Here is a 9,099-nt window from a genome sequence, read left to right as displayed (position 1 = left end):
TTTGGGTCACCCCACCAGGCAAAGAACTATGACCAGCTGAGGTGCTTGCTGACGGTAAAGGGAATAGAGAATGGGTAGTGGAAGAAAGTAGTTCCAAATACCAGTTATGACCACAGACAAGTTCAGAAATGAGGACTGTAATTGTTATGAGTATTGCTTCCTTGTATGTGTGCATCAAATATTTTTGTTTTCTTCACTTATAAAATATAAGATGTAAATGGGGCTAGTACGTTTTTGGTTGCATGCATATTAGTTGTATGATGTTAGGTACTAGTATGAGTTTATAATTGTCTTTATCTAGAGATTGTCTATGGTTTAAGGAGATCTATACAGGTACCAAGTTGACAAGGTGGATTGTGATGGTTAAGGTTGTGTGTCAACTTGGCTGGGCCATGATTCTTAGTGGTTTGGCAGTTATGTAATGATGCAATTTGGCAGTTATGTAAGGATGTAGTTATCCTCCATTTTGCGATATAATGTAATCATCTCCATGATGTGATCAGCCAATCAGTTGAAAGGGGAGTTTCCACAGGGGTGTGGCCTGCATCCAGTATATCTGGATGTTCTGGCAAAGCTTGCTGGCTTTTGCTTGCTCTGGATCCTGCATCTGGCTTGTTGTCATCTGACCTCTGGTTCTTGGGACTTGAGCCACTGGCCTGCCATACTGCCTTCTGATCTTGGGTTCATCAGCCCCTGCAGCCACGTGAGTCAAGAGAAGCTGCCATCCTGACTCCTGACCCACAGACTTGGGACTTGCTAGCCTCTACAACGACATGAGCCATTTCCTTGAGATAAACCTGGTTCACTGGTTTTGCTTCTTTAGAGAACCCAGCCTAAGACACAGGTCATGTGTGCCCAGGGTGCCAACTATCTATGTGTCATCTGGCAACTGTCCCTCAGACCTGGAAAATCTCATACCTGTGTTTAGGCAGTATTGCGTGTGGAGCATTCCAGATGGGAACATTTCCTATGTTTGTATAACTCTGGAGAAGGAGATATTAAGGCATCATTTCTGTTGTAGCCTTCAGTGTTTAGCAATGTTTTGGCCAGGAAAGTTCCTCTCTAGCAAACCCAAGTCTTCTGTGCTGCAGCTTGCCTCATTTCCTATTGCTCTCCACTTAGAAGGTATGGACATCATCGGCCCATCCCTCTCCTTGGTAATAACAACTTTTCATATGTTTGATGTTGATTACTAAATTGCTTTTAGCCTTTCCTTCTAGTTCCTGTAGTCTATTTTCCAGCCTTTAATCATCTCTGTGAGTCTCTTCTCAACCCTGTCCAACTTCACAAAGCGCCTTTTAAGGCACTTTTCACTTTCAAAACAAACACCAAAGTTTTTAGGGTTGTTCAAACAGACAAAATGAGATGACTTTCTAAGAAAAATTGTTTTTTAAAAAGAGATATTGCAGGGGTTCCTGGAATATGAAATGATACTGTGACCAATTAATGTAGGAAGATATTTTCAATATGTGATTTTAGGATACATTTTCATCAAAAGACTCCTGTGAGGAGTTGGGAAAGGTCAATGCAGTAAATGTTCATAGAGCACCTACTATGTGCTACGCATTTTGTGTGTCACTAGAGAGTCAAAGGTAAGTGAGATGTTGTTCCTACTCTCAAGGCACTCATAGCCTAGTAGTTGAGGCAAAAACAAAGCAATAAAGTTCATTCAATGTAATAGTTATAATGTTGTTGTTGTGTGCTGTTGAGCTGATTCTGACTCATAGTAACTGTATATAACAGTGTAGAACTCTCCCATAGGGTTTCCTAGGTTGTAATCTTTATAGGAGCAGATCGTCAGGTCTTTTCTCCCATCGTGCTGCTGGTAGGTTCAAACTGCTGACCTTTCAGTTAGCTGCCAAGCGTTTAACCTTTGCACCACCAGGGATCCTCTAATAGATAAAATACCCAAAACAAAACCCACTGCCATCGAGTCAATTCTGACTCATAGCTAACTTATAGGACAGAGTAGAGGTACCACATAGAGTTTCCAAGGAGCATCTGGTGGATTTGAACTGCCTACCTTTTGGTTAGCAGCTGAATACTTAACCACTGCACCACCAGGTCCTAATAAATAAAATAGTACCAATAAAAGAATGAGGAAAAGTGGTGACGGAATGGAGGGAGCTGTCAACTCTAATTGGTGAGGTCAGGCTTGAGCAGATTGTTGAAGGAGAATTAAGAGTTTTCCAGGTTTGGAAGGTAAGTAAAGAAGGATGTTCCTTTTCCAGGCAGAGGAAGCAGCATGATAACAGGGATGAAGAAATGAAACAACATGGCGTGTTCATAGTTCAGGATACAGCAAGAGTGTGGCAAGAGATGAAACTGGTGGGGATGAGATAACAGAGGGCTTCAAGGGATACTCCTAGGAGTTAGATTTTATATGACAATGGGAAACGATAAGTGTTTTTGAGCAGTGGAGTAATTTACGAAGCGTGTAGGTCCAGAAAAATCACTGCGCCAAAAAATACATTTTTGAAGGGAGTGGGGCAGAAGTGATGCTGGCCTGGAGGCAGATACTAGAGTTAAGAGGTGGTGGCAATAGAGAAATAAGAGATGTTTCAGGCCTGGATTGGGTGGATGGAAGCCAGAAGGAGAAGAGGTGACTAAATAAAGCTAAGAGATTTTGAGAGACTTGGGTAAATGTTGGGAATTAGGGAATAAGATGGATGCTATAGGACATGGTAAGATAATTCTCAAACAACTTCTCTATTTCAGTTTTAGGTCCCAGAGGCCAGCTCCACTAGACTCCAGGATATAGCGTGGAATGGCTAATATGCTGCCTTGCTTCCAAAGCCAATGAGAGGAATGTTCCAGAATCAATCTTAGTTTGAGTATTACAGAATTAGTTGAAGAGCTCAGAAGAGACTCTGACAGTTCAGTAAGTGGCTACATCATCCAGGATGGCCCACAAGGAGGGAAAATATGACATTTAGTAACTTGGGTGATTTATGTATATAGGCTGTATATTTATAAGATATGGGATACAAGATAAACCTTAGAAAGTATGTATTTCAGGGATTTCAGGGATTTTACTTATCTAATGAGTGAAAAAAATGAGTGACAGTTGAGTAAGCATGTGTAGTTGTTGTGATTGCCAAGCTTGTTGGCATTTTTGGCAGATTGTGGCTACTGTGAAGAAAAAAAAAATCCCTTCCTTTAGCCCCCCAAGTCTGGTAGCCATGAGAATATGAATGAGAGTGGGTGTGAGTGAGAGCTCAGGACAGGTCAGGATGACTGAGGGAGCCTGAAGTGTGTGTGGTGTGTGTGCAAGTGTGCTGCATGCACTTATGGAAGGGTGATAAATGGATAGAGGAGGAGAACTGGCAAACTGCCAGAAGAGGTGAAATCCTTGTGGGTGGCAGTGACTTAGAGGTGCAGGAACCTCCATCATTAGTTAAGAGTCTTGAGGTTCAAGGGATGGGGAAAACTAGTACAAGCCAGTGAACTTTCTGCTGGGGGTAAGTTCCAATAATTCATTTGAAACTTTTTCTTGCTGATGAGGTTTTAGAATTCTTAGTATTGACACTTGATTATATTTTTCTCAGAAATCTCATTATTCTGCAAAGGGACGAAATGAGCCATATTTGAGAGAATTAGTAAAGATGAATTCTTAGGATTGTGTTAGGAATACGGGCTTAATCTCTGATTATTTCCTTTGATTTTCTATTCTAATAATAGTAATAACACCAACAACAATAGCTATGGGCCTGATGTTTTGCATATATTATCATTAATTCTTACAACAATGTTGTAAGGAAGGTATTATTAGTCTTATTTTAGAGATAAGAAATCTGAAGCCTGGGAGGTTGATAATATGCCCACAGCCTCACTGCTAGTTAATGGTGGAGTAAGCATTCAGAACCATGTCTGTCTGACTTTTAAGGTTTTGTGCTCCCCATTCTCTTTTTGCTCCCAACCCACCATAACAGGGAGTGAACAGGCTAGATCTACAGACACAGTTTAAAGATTGGTCAGAGCCAGCAAAATGGTGTCTGCCACCTGCTTATGGATCCTGACCAACTCAGCAGTGTCTTTTTGACCCTGACTGGGCTTGTGAATGATTCCTCACAGGATTCTGACTGAAGCCAAGGGAGGTGACATTCAGTGCCTGAATCATATAGTTGGCTGGCCTTAACTCCAGAGGCCAGCATTCCTGTGATTGTTCTCTTGGGCTTTAATTTATACCCCTGCCAAACTGCAGGCCCGGTGTCTAAGCCAGACAGAGAGGTGTATATTGGGCAAGTGGAGGGTATCAGGCAGCTGTGAAGAAGCCTGTTTGGGGAAGGGCACCCGAGGGCATGTGGACAGGGCTCTCCTTCTTTTGGTGCTCTCCCTGGGTGAACACCTGGTGCCCCTTTCCTGTCAGTGATACAGGGATATAATATCCCTGCTTTGAGATTATAAGACTGTGCAGCGCTTTAAAAAAACCAAAAACCCATTGCTGTCCAGTTGATTCTGACTGATAGCAACCCTATAGGACAGAGTAGAACTGCCCCATAGGGTTTCCAAGGAGCTGCTGGTGGATTCGAACTGCCTTTTTGGTTAGCAGCTGAGCTCTTAACCTCTGTGCCACGAGGGCCCCATGCAGAGCTTGGGTTTTACTAATTGGCATAACCTTAAAAAAATGGATTATATGGGATTTTTTTCTTGGCTCAGGGAAAATGTTGCATTATAAAATCATTCATTAGATATTTTTTGAGCACGCACTGTATTTTAAGCACTGTTTCAGATGCTTGGAATATATCACTGATTAAAATAGACAAAAATTACTGCCCTTGTGGAGTCTTTATTCTAACAGATGAGTGCTATTATTCTAGGGACATCGCCTTAAAATCAATTCAGTCCATTTCTTGAATGCTGAGTAAATGAATGTACGAGGCTTTAGAGATAAACAATAAGTTAGACAGGATACAGTCTTACACTGGGATAAGACAAGTATACAAATGACCATAGTATGAAGTAGATTTTAACAAATACCATAATACAGATATTGAGAGAGTGAAGTGGGATTTAAAAGCAGAAGAAATTCTATGTAGTTATCTGAATTCAGCTTCATAAAGGGGATAGCATTTGAGTTCCTTCTTTAAGGGACAGGTAGAATTCTGACTGGTAGAGATTAATGAGAAAGACATAACAAGTCGAAAGATCAACATGGTAAAAACATGGGGTGTTTGGGGAAGACTGAGAAGGCCAATTTGGAAGATGGAGGATGCGAAAGTAGCTTGGTGATACTGTGGAGGGCAAGGAAGGAGCTGGGTGTTGTTTTTGTAGAAAAGGGGAAGACATTAGAGGCTTATGAGTACAGAAAGACATCATGAGAACACTCTTTGGGGGAAGAGTCATTGATCCTTGGAGCAGTAAGTGATATGTGGAATGAACTAAAGAGGAAAGGAGATCAGTTAAGGTACCAGGTTGGGGTGGATGTGTAAGTGTGAGGGAAATAAAGTAGCATTAGTTGAGCATAATTATGTGCTAGGCTCTTTAACATGCGTTATGTTACATAATCTTGAAATGAGCCATCATTTTTATGAGGAAATGAAAATTTAGTGGATTTGGGAAAATTGGTCCAAATCACACAACTGGAAAGGGATGAAACCAGGGTTTGAATCCAGGTTTCTCTGGTTGTGAAGTTTTCTTTTCCCAATAATAGTGTTTGTAGTAGTCCAAAACCAAACAACTCACTGCCATTCATTCGATTTCCGACTCATAGTGACCCTACAGGACAGAGCAGAACTTCCCCAAAGGGTTTCCAAGGCTGCAAATCTGTACAGAAGCAGACTGCCACGTCTTTTTCCCTGTGGAGCAGATGGTGGGTTCAAACCGCTGACCTTTTGGTTAGCAGCTGAGTGCTTTAACCACTGGGCCACCAAGATTCCTTACAATAGTCCAGATGAGAAGAGGTAAGAATTTGAACTAGGGTGGAGGTAATGAGAATAACAGATGGAGATGAATGTTAAGGAGGATGGATGGGAATGACATGCTAAAACTGGGTCCTAGAATACTTTGCAATCGAATTTAAGAAGAGATGTAAGGGAAGGATAAAAGAGAGGAAGGGGTCAAAGATGACTGAGGTTTCTGGTAGAACAGTAAAACCAAAAAAACCAAACCCATTGCCATCAAGTTGATTTCAACTCAGAGCAACCTTATAGGACAGAATAGAACTGCTCCATAGGGTTTCCAAAGCTGTAATCTTTATGAAAGCAGACTGCCACATCCTTCTCCTGCAGTACAACAGTGGCACCATTAACAGAAGCTGGGAAGTCAGGTGGCGGAACTGGTTTTGTGAAGGAAGAGGATGAGTTTGGTTTTGAGCGTGTTTGCTTTATGGTATTGGAGGGACACCCAGATATTCGACAGGAAGATTGAAATGTAGGTCTGAGCTCAGAGCCAAGAATTTGGGAACAATCAATGTAGAAGTGATTGTTGAATTAGATAACATCATTGAGGAAAGAGCATCAATGTACAAGAGTAAAGGGTCAAACCAAGGTTAGAAACTGGGTTTCAGAATAAAAAGAGCCATCGAAGGATTCTATTCTTCTTTTGAACATATGACTACAGTAAGGGAATTAAGTAAAGGGAAAAGAAGTGTTGATTAGCCTCAGATCTCCAAGAGCCTTCAGGATGTGGATTCTTAAATGCAGTGACATCACTAGAGGGGTACGAAGGGTGCAAACCTCACCGGGTGACACTGCCAGAGGGAGTGACACCAAAATGACTGTCTATAAAATTTTTGTGCAGTGTTTCATCAGAAGTATATTCTTTTTGATTAAAAAATCTCTGTAGTTACTTGTAACAACAAAAAATTTTTTTCATAAGCCCAGCTTACATGTATCAGTATACCTACAAGCCTAAACTCTATGCTAATTTACTTTTTGAACCTTCTAATGCACTCTGGTCAGAGCTGTCATTATTACCCAGATACAAGTGTGCTTTGAATCACATGGTTTCATCTGCATGAGCTACAAGCACACGTGCTGTTGTTTTTGTTGCTGCCAGTGTTTTTATAGTGGCTGATTTTGTCAATTTTTCTGGTGTTTTAGCTACAGTATTGTGGTAGTTAGCATGAGGGGGTGACACCATGAGTTACTGCACTGGGTGACACCAACCCTAGTACACTACTGTTTAAATGTTCCAAGTGACTGCCATATTCCCTTTATACTTGTTTGGATAAATTTTCTGTCACTTGCATAAGTGATCTAAGATAGCTTCTTGGCATCATTGTAATGTTATTGTATGATGTTGCCTAAATCACTCAAGCACGCCCATCTATGGGGCCCAGGTGTTCCTGGGATGTACACTAATGACTCAAATGTTTGAGCAACATCTCCTAAAACCCTGCTTTTAGTGGCTGTTGGCCTGCAGGGGAATGTTTGTATGGGTGTTTCCCCACCTCCGTTCTCCTGTTTTCTGATTAATCTCTGTAGGAGAACATAATGATGACCAGGGGTCCTGAGTGGGAAGGCACATTAAAATAATCCACAGTCAGGGCTTTAACACTACTGTACTCTGGAAGCTTGGGGCTATGTCTCTCTTTTGGTAAAGGGCTGGAAAACCAGTATAATCCACTTTCAAGAGTTTATGGAGAAAGGCAACTTCAAGCAAGTGATTCACAGATTACAAGTATCATGAAAAACAGAAAACGAGGAAGCAAGACTATAATCAATCCTAATAAATGGTAAGTAAATCCTCCCCTCATACATGAAAAAATTGGCTGTGAAGAGGCATGGTGTCCCTTCTAAAGCATAAGCGTTCTTGAATTTATGAAGTGCTTGTTCATGATGTTTCATTTGTCTGCTTTTTTCTTTTTCCTCCATATGTCTGTTTGTGTCCTTGCCTCAGTTCACTTGTTCATGGGCTTTGTTTTCTGCTCCTCAAATACCAGAGCCAGAGCAGAGCCTGGCACACAGTAGGCATTCAAGATATACTTACTGAATCCATCAGTCCATATGTCTACTTTGTCTATTCATTCATTCATCATATATTTACTGAGTATCTACTATGTGCCAGATTTGTGTTAGTTCTTGGGGATGAAAAGATGAATCCGAAGTGAACCTTTTCCTAATTAAGCCCCTAACCCATTGGCATGATAGTGACATAAACAAAATTACAATTCCACTGGTTAAGACAATAATAGACCTATACCCACTTGATCCAAGCTGTCCTGGGGAGGATGGAGAACAGAAGGGGCAGAGGAAGGTCAGAGGAGTCTTCCAGAAGAAGGAAGCCTCCCTTCCTGTACTTCAGAGATCTCCTCGTATTATCTTCTTGCTCTCTCTTATCTTAAACCTCTTCGTCTTTACTGTGTCTTTCCCACCAACCTTGAAATTTGTGCAGACTTCTACCATATTAAGAAAAACAACTCTCCTCAACTCTGCATCCCTACAGTTACCTCCCTCGCCTACTTCTTTCTTACCCCTTCTCTCTTGCCTTTTGCTCCTAAGTCCACTGAAATCTGTCCCTCATCTTCACCTCTCCCCTAAATTGCTCTCAATAAATGCCATTAATGACAGCTTGGTTGCTAAATTCAGTGGAGACTTCCCAGCCCGTTTCTTGTCTTCTTGGTTGCCTTTGCCGCTATTGACACCTCCTTCATGACCACCCTCCTCCGTTGGCTTCTCTGACTCCCCACTCTCCTGGTTTTCTTCTGCTTTCCTGACTGCCCCTTCTAACTCTTTTGTGTGTCATCTTTGTTCACGGGCCATGCTAATCTTCTCTATATCATACCAATTTTAGTATATGTGCTGCCAAAACGAGCACCTCACTCTTATGTAGACTTTTCTCCTACAGCTCATCATTTAAAGGTTAGTAAATGTTGGAATTCTTCAGGGATCTCTTCTAACTCTATATTCTCTTCCTGAGAAAATTTATTTACTCCTGTGAGCCTAATAGAGGGCAGTGGTGGTTAAGTGGTAGAGTTTTCAACTCCTGTGCGGGAGACCTGGGTTCAGTTGCCAGTCAATACACCTCATGTGCAGCCACCAGCTGTCTGTTAGTGGAGGTTTGTGTGTTTCTATGATGCTGAACAGGTTTCAGCAGAGCTTCCAGACCAAGACAGACTAGGAAGAAAGGCCTGGGAATCTACTTCTGAAAATCGGC

At 41.6% G+C, this 9,099-nt stretch overlaps 1 non-coding gene across 1 annotated transcript; it reads right to left on the bottom strand.

Annotated features, from left to right (window-relative positions):
- Window positions 1–8,653: 8,653 nt before the first annotated feature.
- Window positions 8,654–8,760, bottom strand: LOC111821998 (U6 spliceosomal RNA). The gene has a single exon (XR_002825295.1). It is a non-coding gene; the product is annotated as a U6 spliceosomal RNA (small nuclear RNA).
- Between the last annotated feature and the right edge of the window lie 339 nt (window positions 8,761–9,099).

This window comes from Trichechus manatus, unplaced genomic scaffold (assembly GCF_000243295.1).
Source record: "Trichechus manatus latirostris isolate Lorelei unplaced genomic scaffold, TriManLat1.0 scaffold00119, whole genome shotgun sequence".
NCBI classification, from domain to species: Eukaryota; Metazoa; Chordata; class Mammalia; order Sirenia; family Trichechidae; genus Trichechus; species Trichechus manatus.
This window is presented reverse-complemented; position numbering and strand designations above follow the sequence as displayed.